This window comes from Canis lupus, chromosome 1, assembly GCF_048164855.1.
Source record: "Canis lupus baileyi chromosome 1, mCanLup2.hap1, whole genome shotgun sequence".
NCBI classification, from domain to species: domain Eukaryota; kingdom Metazoa; phylum Chordata; class Mammalia; order Carnivora; family Canidae; genus Canis; species Canis lupus.
This window is the reverse complement of record NC_132838.1, coordinates 57414016-57428974: the sequence shown is the minus strand read 5'-3', so window position 1 is coordinate 57428974 and position 14959 is coordinate 57414016. Positions and strand designations below refer to the sequence as shown.

Below are 14959 nucleotides of genomic sequence, written 5' to 3'. Positions count from 1 at the left end.
GCCTGCAGCAAGGCTGCGAGGCCTGGCTCACTGTCATGTTCGGGGGGTCCTTGTGCGTCTCAGGGAAGCCGGGCATCTCCGGGGCCTCTGGTATGGGTGGTGACGTTCACACGCATGTAGCCGGAGTGTGCTGGCTGCCCAGGTACCCACGGCCATGCCTGACGTGCTCCCTGCACATGCGAGTACATCCGAGGGTGTCTACATGCACCTTTATCCTCTCATTGTAGTCCACATGTGTGCACATCGCAGCTGATACATTATAAAGAGGATGGTTAGGACACCGGTCCAGACAGCAGGGAGCCTCTGGGCAGGGGGGTGGAGGTTGCAATGGCAGAAGGACATCATTCCCATAAATCTGGGGAAGTTTAATGTATAATTGCTTACAAATAATACTGAAAATCCTCCTTGAAAAATCAGAAGTTCCAATCACAGATCTGCCCCCCACAAAGCCCCCGAATCTGTTTTTTTTTTCTGTTCACTTAAAAGCACAGATAGATGGACAAATGCTTGGTCTCTCTGGCTCTATCTGAGCATTATTGTCTTTGATCCAAAATAAAAGGCGTCTATGAAGTAAGGTACTGGTCTGTTTGTTGTAAACTGTCCTCTAAGTTCAACACAAGAATTTGTTTCTTTTTTTTTTTTAAGATTTTATTTATTTATTCATGAGAGACACAGAGAGAGGCAGAGACACAGGCAGAGGGAGAAGCAGGCTCCATGCAGGGAGCCCCATGTGGGATTCGATCCCAGGACCCGGGGATCACGCCCTGGGATGAAGGGAGCTGCTCAACCGCTGAGCCCCCCAGGTGTCCCCAGAGAATTCGTTTCTTACGACAGCCCCGACGGGAGCGCAGCGGGACTTCTGTCCTGCAGTTAGAATTCCGTACTGCAGTTAGACGTTGACAACCGAGTGACGGCTTGTTAGCGATGCCTGCGGTGTAGCCGGACCACCTGTGATCATAAACGTGCGACAGATTGGACAGAGAACAACAGAAAACTCACCCCCGGGGTCCGGCATGTGCTACCTCTGCAGGCGATTACAGGAGAAAGTCTGACAGAAAAGGTGGGAGTGTGACAAGATTATTGCTTGAAATATTTAAGATCCGCGGAGTCGTGACCCCCGCGGGCAGCACGGGCCTCAGGTTTGTTGTGAGCCACGTTGAAGGTCATAGAGAAGCGCCCGAGACCCTCCGGATTCTGCAAACAGTTCAGATTAAACGCGAAGCCCCAGAAAATGTGACGTCAGGGCTGCGGCCAGGCCTTTCTTTGCTTAGTTTTCAAAGCGCGGCAATCCCAGGGAAACCGGACCCAAGTGCGGAGTAAGAAAGCTGTAGCGCGGGGTGACTGTCCTAACGATTATCCGAGTGTCACAGGCTTGATTCCCTAAAACAAGACTGTCCATCTGCACTTTTGCCAAAGGAGTCTGAGCCCCGACAGCCGGCTTCCCCTGGCCTTGAAGTGTGGATGTGGCGGGCGGTTCCCTCCATCCCCCACAGTCAGTCTCCTGGATGGGGGGCCGTGTCCTCCATGGTCCATCCCCCAGGAGGGAGGCTGTGTCCCCACAATCCACCCCCAGGCAGGAAGCTGTGTCTCCCACAGTCCGTGCCCTGGGTAGGAAGCTGTATCCCCCATGATCTGTCCCCCAGGCAGGAGGCTCTGTCCCCCATAGTCTGTCCCCTGGCTGGGAGGCCGTGTCCCCCACAGTCTGTCCCCTGGATGGGAGGCCGTGACCCCACGATCCATCCCCTGGGTGGGAGGCCGTGTCCCCACAGTTTGTCCCCCGGGTGGGAGGCCGTGTCCCCCACAGTCTGTCCCCTGGGTGGGAGGCCATGTCCCCCACAGTTCTGTGTCCCCCACAGTCCCCTGGATGGGAGCTCTGCCCTGGCTCAGTGGGATTGCAGGTGAGATGGCGGTGATGCCTTCAGGGCTGTGCCCCGTGCTTCTCTGCACCCCCACCCCGTCCTCTCTTCCCCATGGACCTGGTCATCCCACAGGCCTCCAGCTCACAGCCACCCCCATTACTGGAACTGAGTCCAGATGAAGATCCAGGCGTGAAGGCGTTCCTTTGTCTCCTCTGAGGCGGGGTCGCCGCCCCGCTGTCCCCAGGGCCCAGGGTCGCTGCTGTCCTGCTGTCTTCAGGCCTGGGCAGGAGGTGAGGGACAGCAGGTCTTCCCAAGTAGCCGGCAGTCACTGCAGCCTGGATGCCTGCATCAAGGGTGATGTTCACGACGTTCGGTGCTGGCTTCGTGTGGAGGTGATGTCAGCCAACTGCAGGCTTTCCCGCCACCTGCTCTTGAGCTTTCTGGAGGATGTGTCTGTCAGCGAGCCACCCGCCAGCTCCATCATTGCTCCGCCACCCGCTTCCCTGTATAAGTGTGGCACTCAAATGCATGAAATCAGCACAAGGAAAGTGTGTAAACCAGTAAAGTCTTATTGAACGGAATACTTCTGTTTGGTTTGATTTCGTGGTTGGGCTCTCCGAGGCCTGACTGTGCTGAGGAGCCTCGTCCGGGAAGCGTGTGCATGCTGGGTGTGCCCTGCTGGAATCGTGTGGGGAGATTTCTCCAAGGATGGGATGAACATGCTTTCGAAAGAGGGATGGGACCCCAGGTTCAGGCTGGTTGACACGAGACAACTAGCACAGGACTGGTGTGATGGCTGATTCTTTGTGTCCATTGGCCAGGCCATGGCACCCAGCAGTTTGGTCAAATGCTTGTTGAGATGTCGCTGTGAAGGTACTTTTAGAGGATATTGAACATTTAAAACAGTGGACCTGGAGTGAAGCAGATGACCCCTCATGACGTGGTGGGCCACATCCAAGCAGTTGAAGGCCCGAAGAGAAAATCCTGAGTTCCCCCGAGGAAGAAGGGGCCTCCAGACTGTCCCGTGGACTTCTGTCTGAGTTTCCAGAGCTTGGACCACAGGTCGGCTCTTCCTGGGTGTTCAGCCTGCAGGTGCACCTGGAGATCTTGAATTTGCCAGTTCTCACAATCCTTAAAGTAAATTGTGATCGATGATAGACAGACAGACAGGCCTCCTGTTGGTTTCGTTTCTCTGGGGAGCCCTGACTGTGCACTGGGTTGATGGTGAGCCCTCCGGGAGCGTCAGAGGGGACGGGGAGGGGGGCAGTGGGTTGGTGAGCACGTGGGTGCTGCTCTGTGGGGTCCCAGGACCATCACGTGCCTGGGAGCAGGAGGCCGAGGGCGCTGAGGGCTCCAGGTGAGCCAAGAGGGCAGGGCTGGGGGCGCGTGCCTGTGTAGACTGTAGACGGGGATCTCTGGGAAGACGGTGGAGGGCACGGCTGAGGGGGCGGCAGCGGAGCTGGCCAGCAGCGAGAGAAACCAGGAGGACGGAGCTGCGGTGCTGCCCCTGGGGGAAGGAGGGAGGGCAGGCGTTTTTGATTGAAAGGGAGAATCCTTTGGAAGGGGAGACCAGGGAGAACCGGGGCTTGGGGTTGAGGAGCAGGTGAGCTACCCACAGACAGGGCCCCAGAGGAAGTGTGGCAGGGAGCCATGACCGTGAGCTCGGATCCACGCTCTGGGAGCGGGTATTCCTGGAACAAGACTGGCCGCATGGACAGAATTGTTGAACTAAAGCCAGGCTCCCTGCATGCAGTGAAGAACGAGAAGAAAATTCTAAGAAATGGTGATGTCCAAAAGGCATGATGTCTGCAAGAGATGAAGGCGTCTTGTGATCATGTTTTCTTGGAAGTTTTTAAGATTTTATTTTTGTTTAATTAATTTGTAGTGTATTGTTAGTTTCAGAGGTAGAGGTCAGCGACTTGTCAGTACGATAGAACACCCAGTGCTTATCCCGTCACGTGCCCTCCTTAAAGCCCATCCCCCAGTCACCCCATCTATCCATCCCCCTCCCCTACAGCGACCCTCAGTTCGTTTCCTAGAAGAGTCTCTTATGGTTTGTCTCCCTCTGATTTCATCTTACTTTATTTTTAAATCTTAAAAATCTTACTTATTTTTCCCTCCCCTCCCCCTATTTTGTTTATTAAATTCCACATATGACTGAGATCATATGGCATTTGTCTTTTTTTTTTTTTTGTCTTTTTCTGACTGACTTATTTTGCTCAGCATAATACCCTCTGGTTTCATCCATGTCATTGCAAATGACGAGATTTCTTTTTTTGTTTTCTGTTTTTTTTATGTATATTTTTTATGGGAGTTTGATTTGCCGACATACAGCATAACACCCAGTGCTCATCCCGTCAAGTGCCCCCCTCAGTGCCCGTTACCCAGTCACCCCATCCCCCCGCCCGCCTCCCCTTCCACCACCCCTTGTTGGTTTCCCAGAGTTAGGAGTCTTTCATATTATGTCACCTTCTCTGATATTTCCCACTCATTTTCCCTCCTTTCCCCTTTATTCCCTTTCACTATTTCTTATATTCCCCGTATGAGTGAAACCATATAAGAGAGAAACCCTTATCTGACTGACTTACTTCACTCAGCATAATACCCTCCAGTTCCATCCACATTGAGGCAAATGGTGGGTATTTGTCATTTCTAATGGCTGAGGAATATTCCATTGTATACATAGACCACATCTTCTTTATCCATTCATCTTTCGGTGGACACCGAGGCTCCTTCCACAGTTTGGCTATTGTGGCCATTGCTGCTAGAAACATCGGGGTGCAGGTGTCCCGGCGTTTCATTGCATTTGTATCTTTGGAGTAAATCCCCAGCAGTGCAATTGCTGGGTCCTAGGGCAGATCTATTTTTAACTCTTTGAGGAACCTCCACACAGTTTTCCAGAGTGGCTGCACCAGTTCACATTCCCACCAACAGTGTAAGAGGGTTCCCTTTTCTCCACATCCTCTCCAACATTTGTTATTTCCTGCCTCGTTCATTTTCCCCATTCTCACTGGTGTGAGGTGGGATCTCATTGTGGTTTTGATTTGTATTTCCCTGATGGCAAGTGATGTGGAGCAAATGGCAAGACTTCATTCTTTTAGGTGGCTAAGCCATAGTCCATCACACACAGGCGCAGTCTTCTTTATCCATTCATCTGTCCCTGGACATCTCAGCCCCTTCCACAGTCTGGCTATAGTGGACCCCGCAGCTATAAACACTGGGGTGCAGGCACCCCTTCCAATCACTACATTTGTATCCTTTGTATAATTACCTAATGCAACTGCTGGGTCATAGGGTAGTTCATTTTCAACTTCTTGAGGAACCTCCATACTGTTGTCCAGTGGCTGCACCAGCTTGCATTTCCACCCACAGTGCACGAGGGCTCCCCTTTTCCTGCATCCCCACCAGCATTTTAGTCATTCTGACTGGTATGAGGTGGTAACTCATTGTGGTTTTGGTTGTCTTTGTGGTCATTTTTGATGTGATGCAAAATAAATAATCTACGTGGAATTTAAAAAGGTAGAGATTGGGGATCCCTGGGTGGCTCAGCAATTTGGCACCTGCCTTCAGCCCGGGGCAGGGTCCTGGGGACCTGGGATCAAGTGCCACATCGGGCTTCCTGCATGGAGCTTGCTTCTCCCTCTGCCTGTGTCTCTACCTCTTTCGTTCTCTCTCTGTCTCTGTCTCTCATGAATGAATAAATAAAAAAAATCTTCAAAAAAAATAAAAAGGTAGAGATGAATTGATCGTGTATATTGTGAACTCCCAAAAAGATGTTGTGATATCTCCCTGCGATTTCCTTTCCCAAAGCATTTTTCTGATAAATACTATTAGAGAAAAAGGAGAGAAATGAAAACAAGCCATTATTTTAAAGCACATTCATAATTCCCAAAAAGATGGCCCTAGAACACACTAAGGGCTCTTCACACATTTATCTCATTCCTCATGAGCAGAAGGGCCCAGTAGTGGAGACGGCCTGATTCTGATTTAATGAACTGGACGATCCCCTGCTCGATCTGGAATGTGCACTGTGATCAGCGCAGGGGCTTTGTCATGAAATTAACTGTCTGCTCAGATTTTCCTCACCAGAGATCCAGACCATTCCTTTGACAACAAAGCTCCCCGGGAACTTGGAGAGAAAAGGAAAATAAAGTTCAGAGGCACAGTTTGGTATAAATTCTGGAGCTGGGTGATGGCGATGATGCGTCGCCTCTGGAATGTCACAGGCCTCCCTGGTCATGCTCTCTTGGCGGGAGGTGGGGTTGTTTATGCCAGGCGAGAGAAGTCACTTGAACTCGTGTCCTTTGATCAAACATTATTTTATGAGCCCTGCATAAATCACTCCTTTAACGGTGGCATCCCGGGCACGGAGACTGTCTGCCTGTCCAGGGATCTGGCGAGCGTGCAGCGCTGCCTTTTGTAGTGAGGGCTCTGCCTCCAATCCCTTTGGCCCAACCTTCTGAAACGCTTTGCTTTTCAACCTGGTTTGACGGTATCTTTAGATGAACATCCCCCTGTGCTTGGTCAACCGGGAGACTGAGAAGCCAGGGAACCGAGCCTGCCTCCCGAGGCTTCCGTACATCTTCGTCAGGTCACATTTGGCCAGGTTCTTGCAGAAATTCTGTTTGTTCCCTCTTGACCTTCAGGAAGCAAATATGTCTTAGGAGCAGATGAAAAGCACTAACAAATAACAAAGGAGAAACTGGGCTTCCTTGGAATGCAAAGGACAATATCAGCAGGACGTGCTCGTCTGCGTCCACGTGAAGAACCCCGCAGGTGAGTCAGTTAGAAGCGGGGCCTGAGATTTCGGAGGAGACCACAAAGCAGGATGCCAGCGAGCCACTGGGTGGGCGAAGGTGGGTCAAGAGCAGGACTTGCCACCAGGAGGTGAATTATATCATGAGGACAGAGAACTGTGTCCTCACCAGAACCACCTAAGACCAAAGACTTGGAAACACTGCTTTTGGTGATGACGTGGAAACGAGGACCCATGTCCGTCCTGGAGGAAATACCAGGGGGTTCAGTCACTTCAGGGCCATCTTCAGTCATGTTTGTCACCAGACCAAATTGTCCTACTTCTAGGTCTACCTACGAGGAGAGAGTGGACAAGCCCCACATGAGACAGGGACACTTACGAGGAGGGAGTGGACGAACCAGCCAGGAGATGCAGATGAGAGCATGCACGGCCCCTTCATTCATGAGCGACTCAAACAGCTACCAACCTGAATGTCCAGACCCAGGGGACGGACACGTGCACTGTGGCCTCGTCAAGCAGTGGACATGTGTAGCGTGATAACCACTGGAGCCACGGATGCCTACCTGGAGTGGTGAATCCGGCAGGTGTGCATGGTGTGAGAGACCAGGCATGGTGCTCAGGGTGTGTAGGTCTGTTCTGATGAAATCAGAGCCGTGGCGCTTTCTGGAGGGCGTAAAGGCCAGGAAGAGCAAAGGGAATGTGTGTACATGGATGCAGTGTTCAAACTTACACTAGACACAGTGGGCAGCCGGGTGAGTGGTTTCTGGTGTGCATACAATGTGTGTGGTAATGAGATCCTAGGAGGTCCAAGTGGGTCACTTCATGTAATCCAGGCAAAAACCCCTCTGCGCCTCAGTGTCCCCACCTGTTAGGGGTAGTAGCAGTGTGTGCCCGATGTGCTACCACCAGACTGGGCGTTTTCATTTTGTCTCAATATCCTATTTGTGCTTTTTTAAATGTTTGTTTTCTATTTTTCCTCCATTTTTCTGTGGGAAGTTTTTTTTTTTTCCGTAAGAGCTCTTTACATATGAGGGGTGTTAGTCTGCTGACACGTAGTGCAAGAATTTTTGCTCGTCCTTTCTTTAACGCTTATCCGCATGGATTCTGATTGCCCCCTACTCTGACATCGAGCTGGCAAAGGTCACTGGGGATCTCCTAGGTGCCAAACCCCACGAGTCTTTCTCAGACTTGAATTCGTCCCTGTGCTACTGGGCCTGCTCTGGCCTGTCCATCTCCGGTCCTTTCCTGCCTGGTCTGCAGGATGGCACTGTCTTCCTGCCCAGGTTGTTCCTCACGCTCACCTGGACGCTCCTCCTCCCCGAACCTCATTGGCTGCTTCAAATGAACTATTGTTTCTAAGTCTACAACATTCCCAAGCACAACATCCCATGGCGCAAAGGCTTCGAGGCAGGCATGCACCCGGACGTGGTGGCCCTGTCCTCAGAGCGGCTACGGAGGCGGAAGCCCTGGGTTCCCACAGGCCTGATGTCTTATGAGATCATGAGGGGGTGTCCTCAGGTCACTGCTGGGCCTGTTCTGGTCCTTGGTGGGTCCTCAGCCTGGGGAGGGAGAGCGCTGATGGGTGGGTTGACCCCATCCTCTCCTGGAGGGGTCAGGGGTCTCCCCCACACCCGCCCCATCCTGTCCTAGAGGGCACAGGGTCTCATCACCCTGGCCTGCCCCATCTTCTCCTGGAGGGCTAGGAGTCTCCCCCCCTCCCACCCGCACCATCCTGTCCTGGAGGACACAGGGTCTCGGCCCCCCACCCGCCCCATCCTTTCCTGGAGGGGTCAGAGGTCTCGCCCTCCTGCTAGTCTCAGCCTCTCCTGGAGGGGTCAGAGGTCTCGCCCCCCCCGCCCCTGCACATGGGCTTGTGTTCGCAGACCGCAGCCTTGAGCAGCCGAGGACCAGAGAGCGCCCCTGCAGCCCTGCACCTGCTCTCCTGAGATGGGGGGGGAGCACGGGGCGGGGGATGGGTCCTGGGGGTTCCCACAGGGCCTCCGGGGGCTGCCATCCACACGGCCTGGACCGCAGTCCTCGGCCCCATTAATGTCTGCTTGACATGGGCTGCGAGTAGATGTGCGCTCGCCCACTGGACGCTGCGCTCGTCGTCCCGCAGGGACTTCCTCATCCAGGCTCCTGAGGGGGATCATCTCTCCAGCATCTCGTGCTCCCTGTGCTCTGAGGGTGCAGCCATGCAGACAGAGAGAGAGAGACGGGGACAGCTAGAGAGACAGAGAGAGATAGAGATAGTGAGAGATAGAGAGAGAGAGGGAGAGATAGAGATAGTGAGAGATAGAGAGACAGTGAGAGATAGTGAAAGAGACAGAGACAGTGAGAGATAGAGAGACATAGTGAGAGACAGAGATAGTGAGAAATAGAGAGGGAGAGATAGAGACCGTGAGAGAGAGACAGAGGGAGACAGTGAGAGATTGAGACAGAGAGTGAGAGATAGAGAGGCACTGAGAGATGGAGACAGAGACAGAGAGATAAAGACAGGGAGACATATAGACAGAGAGATAGAGAGACAGAGACACAGATACAGAGTCGCAGAGATAGGGAGAGATAGAAAAAGAGACAGAGACAGAGATGGGGGCAGAGCTGTCTTTGCCACTGGACGGGTGACCGGGTTTGCTGAGTGTGGCCCCGGGCCAGCGGCAGCAGTGCTGCTCGTCAGGTGCTGCCTTGTGCGGGGCGGTAGGCACCTGCTGCACGGGAGGTGGGCGTCTGGGATGTTGTGTGCAGAGGGAGCCCCCCAGGGTCTGGGGTGCATGCTGGGGCCTGAGAACCCCCGGGTGAGGAGCTAAGGTCTGAGGCGTGAGGGGCTGATGACATAGCTTGGGGCTCAGAGGAGCCTGTAGGTCTCCTTTCCCCGAGACGTGGCCCGAGGGCAGGCGTTGTCCCCTGGAGGCTCCGGAGGTGACGTCCTGAGCCCACAAAATGGTTCTGGTAGGTCCTGTGAGGCCGCTTTACAGCAGGAAGAGCCATGTGACCTCAAGCGTCATCGTGGCTCTGCGCGTCCTGGCTGTGGGGACCTGGGGGTCCGGCGGGGCCCTCGGTGCTCTGCCAACTCTGCAGCGCCGTGTCGCCCTGGCCTCCGCGTGTGGGTGCGTCCCAGCGGTCCCTGCACACCCGCGCGGGCTTCGCTTCCCTAATCTGTTTCTGAATAACTGAATTTCCTTGATAGTGAGTTTCAAATTTGCCGTGTAGGTATAATAATCAGGGTTCTTCCTTAAGAAAGCTGTAAAGTGGGCGCCTGGGGGGCTCCGTTGGTGAAGCGTCCGCTCAGGTCATGATCTCAGGGTCCTGGGGTCGAGCCCCACGTCCGGCTCCCTGCTCAGCGGGAAGTCTCCTTCTCCTTTTCCCTTTGCCCCTGCTGGTGCTCACTTTCTCTCTCTCAAATAACTATGTAAATAAAATCTTAAAAAAAAAAAAAAGAATGCTGAAAAGTAGCTAATTTTTAATAAAAGATGCTAAATGTTTTGTTAGGCTTTGGGGCATTTGCCATCCTGTAGGAGCAGATTAAGGGGATTTTCCATAGACACCATGATTTCTTAAGAGCAAGGGTGGACATTGGGTAGAGTTTGGGAGAACGAGAAACTGGACTGGGTGTCACCGTCACACCCCAGGATTGGTGGTGCGCTCCAGGAGTCACATTCCCACGTCCGTCCTCGTTAAGGACAGGCTGAGAAGAGTCTTTCTGGTGACAACAGAGTTGGGAACATCTGGGGCGCTCCCTCCTGAGAGATCATGAGGTGGCCAAGTGTCCACACAAAGATTTGCTCTGGGCTTGGAGGGCAGCCGAGGGGTGGGGCGTCCCTTCCTGCCAGGGTCCCCCAAGTCCTCCTGTCTGCTTAATGCCAGTCTGTGCTCCCTCTGCTCCCAGCTTCCCCGGCTCACTCTGAGCCCCTCATCATAGCACCCAAGGCTGGGGTCCTCTCCGGTTCCCTGGGGGTGGGGGGTCCCTTGTCTCCCTGGCTACACAGTCAGAACCTCCCGCAGCCCCAGGCCAGAGCTGTCTATGTCGCCTGCATTGCACACCTGGGGAAACTGAGGCTCGTGGAGGCTGAGTGTCTTGTCTTGGCTTCACACGGGGAAGGACAGAGGGGGGCCTGGGGCTGGGAAGCCATCTGCTCCATTTCCTTGTGTTGTCCCACTGGCTGGTTGGAAGCCAGTGTGACAGGGGCGGGTGTCTGCCGCCACGGTGGGGTGGGGGGCAGTGCAGCACCTGCCACGCAGGGAGTGTGGCTCAGCATCACGGCTATAGCAATGCGAGGAAATTGTGTGATGTTTTCAAACATTTCCCCTGGTGGCACATTTCCTCGAAGCAAACCAGCAGGTGATTTTAGTGAGGAATCTCCAGCTTACTGGCTGCTAACGTTCACTGCAAACAGAACTGGAATAAAGACGGTGGTCGTCCTGCCACGGCCTGCCAGGGCGTGATGTCGCCAGGCCCAGCCCGGCACAGTGAGACACGGCGGGACGGCCTGACACCAGGTGACATAGTGGGACATTGGTAGCACCTGCCAGTTCAAACAGCTGCATTCACCAGAACGTTGGGGTTCCAGAAGCCATTTTTGGGGAGTATACATTGGATTCCCAGTAAGTGTTAGGCGCAGAATTTTTGGCGTCCACACAGAAAAAACATTTGCTCCGTGGAAAATCCACTCCGCCTTTGTTAGCATCTGCCCCCCCAGCCCATTCCTCCTCCTCAACCCTCTTCCTGCTGGTCGTAGGGTTCCTTTCCCAGCAGATAAAAATAGCAAAGTGAACTTAGCACTTTCAAGCCCTGTAAAGAAATCAAACCAGAGGTGAGAGGACAAGACGTCCGGACATAAAGTGGGCGCTTGCATTTCCCTCTTTGTTTGATTCCAGGTCAGAGCTTTGTCCAAGCACCATGGAAAGTTTAATAATTTGGAAAGCACATTTTCCTACAGCAAACGGGTTTTTCTTTTAGAGGGATCCATTTACACTCGAGCTAGGAACTGCAGATTTTAGTCTTGCTCTATCCCTGTGATGTCTTTGGCCGCGCTGGTATTTATTTAAGGCGAGTGGAACGTGCCCACGCTGCTGAACGAGAGAGTCTGTGTGTGATTCTGGGTGCAGACGGGCTTGATTGGTTCCGTTCTTTGTGCTGTCAGATTTCTTATGATCTGCCAATAGCACGTCTCTCTGATGATGCTGAAGGTTGTGAAACACCGAATTGATGGGATGAGCACTGGGTGTTATGCTATATGTTGGCAAATTGAACTCCGATAATATATATATATATAATTTTATATATATATATATAAAATGTTTCAAAAAAAAAAGAAAGAAAGAAAGAAACACCAAATTGCTTGAGTCTCCCACCGTCAGCCGAGGCCTCTGTTAGTCAATCCTGGAGAAACCGCCTCTGGTTTGTTTCTGTTCCTATCCTGAGCTGCCTTCTTCTTTCCTCCCACTGGGTGCACAGAAATATATATTTGGCCCCAATTTTTATTTTTTTGCAGACTGCAATGACTCGAGAGTTAAACATGCTCACCTGACTGCAGCTACTTTTACTTCTGGTGACAACAGAGATTGTCACTCTTCGGACCCCTCCTCAGAGAGCAGAGTAATCTGGTCTATAGTTTGTTGTTACCTTGCCGGGACCAAGGACACATTCTCTTCTCCATCCGGCGACGTCTGCGAGTCTGACTCCTAGCGGGTGTGCCATCAGCTGAGCTTCTGTTTCCCTACGGCAGTAACGAGAGCAAGAGTGAAGTTATGTTCTTATTACCTTAAAACCGATTTTTGAGGTTCCATTTAGTCTCCTGTGACCCATCGTGGTGAACTTTCCAGGGTCTCTCTGATGAGCAGTCTGTTTTTAGGGACTGTCACTTATCACTCGAACGGTTACTCTGAACTTTCTTTTCTTTGTTGGCCTAATTTGGCCTGGTTGTACTTGGTTGAGAATATTATTTGAAATGCAAGTACTTTGCCAAAGAAAGGCCTTCATCCACTCGTTCCCTCTCCTTGTCCCTGTCAAAACCAAACTGTGGGTGGGTAGATGCTATTGTTAAATAACATGAAATAATCTTTCGCAGCTAAACCAGCAGTAACGATTTATTCTTCAGTATTTTCAAAGATGACATTGTTTTTCGAATGACTCACATGAAGTTATACATGCGTTTAATAGAACGTTAGTGTAGACCTCCCCACTCCATCCCCAGGGAACTTCTAGGGAGGAGGTGAATGGAAACAGGTTCTTGTTGGCCAGGTCTCCATGGCTTTCATGTAGTTCAAAGGCTGCACGATTTCCTGTTCCTGTTGTGAGTTAAATATTCCAAACTCTGTGCCTATAATCCAGATACCAAACTCTAACCAACAATACTTACGATAATGAACTTTCTGTTGCCAACACCAATCCCATAATGTCTGAGAGATGTATGGAAGCTGCTGTCAGCTCCAACCACACAGCATCCATGTCCTCAGACCCCCGCCATGTGCCAAGCAACACACCAGTTTCCATCTTTCAAATTTATTTTTAAAAAAGTTTTATTTTACTTTTTAAAAAGATTTTATTTATTTATTCATGAAAGGCAGAGACACAGGCAGAGGGAGAAGCAGGCTCCATACAGGGAGCCCGACATGGGACTCAATCCTGAGGCTCCAGGGTCACGCCCTGGGCTGAAGGTGGCGCTAAACAGCTGAGCCACCCAGGCTGCCCTATTTTACTTTTTTCTTTATTATTATTTTTTTTCCATCATGATGCAGAGACTCTTTCATTCCTATCTCCTGTCTACCCCATTCTCCCACCACCTCTCCTCTGGTGACCAGCAGTGTGTTCTGGTTAGTTAAAAGTCTGATTCTTGGTTTGTCTCTCTCTCTCTCTCCCTTTTTTGCTTTGCTCATTTGTTTTGTTTCTTAAATTCTACATATGAGTGAAATCATATGGTATTTGTCTTTCTCTGACTGACTTATTTCACTCAGCATAATACTCTCTAGGTCTATCCATGTTGTTGAAAATGACAAGATTTCATTCATTTTGATGACTGGGTAATATTCCATTGTATATACACATCACATCTTATTTACCCATTCGTCTGTTGAAGGACACCTGAGCTCTTCCCATAGTTGGGCTCTTGTGGATAATGCTGCTCTAAACACCAGGGTGCATGTCTCCTTTTGAATTAGTGTTTTCATATTTTTTGTGTAAATATCCAGTAGTGTGATTGCTGGGTTGTAGGGTAGCTCTATTTTTTATCTTTTTGAGGACCCTCCATACTGTTCCCCAGAGTGACTGCACCAGCTTGCACTAACAGTGCAGGAGGGTTCCCCTTTCTCCACATCCTCTTCAACATTTGTTGTTCCCTGTCTTGTTAATTTTCCCCTTTCTCACTGGTGTGAGGTGGTATCTCATTGTGGTTTTGATTTGTATTTCCCTGATGGCAAGAGACAAGAATCCATCAAAATCCTAGAGGAGAACACAGGAAACACCCTTTTTGAACTTGGCCACAGCAACTTCTTGCAAGATACATCCGTGAAGGCAAAAGAAACAAAAGAAAAAATGAACTATTGGGACTTCCATCAAGACAAGAAGCTTCTGCACAGCAAAGGATACAGTCAACAAAACTCAAAGACAACCTACAGAATGGGAGAAGATATTTGCAAATGACATATCAGATAAAGGGCTAGTTTCCAAGATCTATAAAGAACTTACTAAACTCAACAGCAAAGCAACAAACAATCCAATCATGAAATGGGCAAAAGACATGAACAGAAATTTCATCGAAGAAGACATACACATGGCCAAGAAGCACATGAGAAAATGCTCCTTAATACCCTTTAAATGCCTGGAAAAAATCACAATTAAAAAGAAGACATTGCCATTTAGCATGTTCCCTTCCTCACCATTCTGTGGAAGGAACCCGGCGGGCACTGCTCGGTGCGTCGTGAGGCCACGGGTGGGATGCTGTTCTGTGCTTTACTCAGGGATTACTTCATTGCAAGGAAAAGAAACACATTCTCTAGCTATTTTAAGAAGAGTTAGATTTTGGAAATAAAGAGTCAGATGTATGTTGCAGGCACCCGGAGCAGGGACCTCGCTGCTTGTCGTTGATACGGGAGAGCTGGGTTCTTGTCTTCCGGAGTCGAAGCATGAATCTGGCAGACAAAGGACAGTGAGGAAATCGATGGAAGTGTATTAAGCAGAGATACAGAGAGAGCCCCCAGGAGTGAGAGGGCCCCGACAGGGTTGCCACTGAGGGCTTCTGGGCTGGCCTTTTATGGAGAACCTAGTCAGGGAGCCCACGGCCTTGAGATTCTTGTGCCATCTTGGTGCGAGCAGGGACTATGGGTCACATCTTCAGGACATGTTTCT

At 51.1% G+C, this 14959-nt stretch overlaps 1 long non-coding RNA gene across 1 annotated transcript; it reads right to left on the bottom strand.

Moving 5' to 3' along the window:
- Positions 1 to 674: 674 nt before the first annotated feature.
- On the bottom strand, positions 675 to 14674 carry LOC140617648 (uncharacterized). The gene is made up of 3 exons (XR_012017849.1): positions 14491 to 14674; positions 12239 to 12332; positions 675 to 948 (listed from the first exon to the last, which is right to left on the bottom strand). It is a non-coding gene; the product is annotated as an uncharacterized lncRNA (long non-coding RNA).
- Between the last annotated feature and the right edge of the window lie 285 nt (positions 14675 to 14959).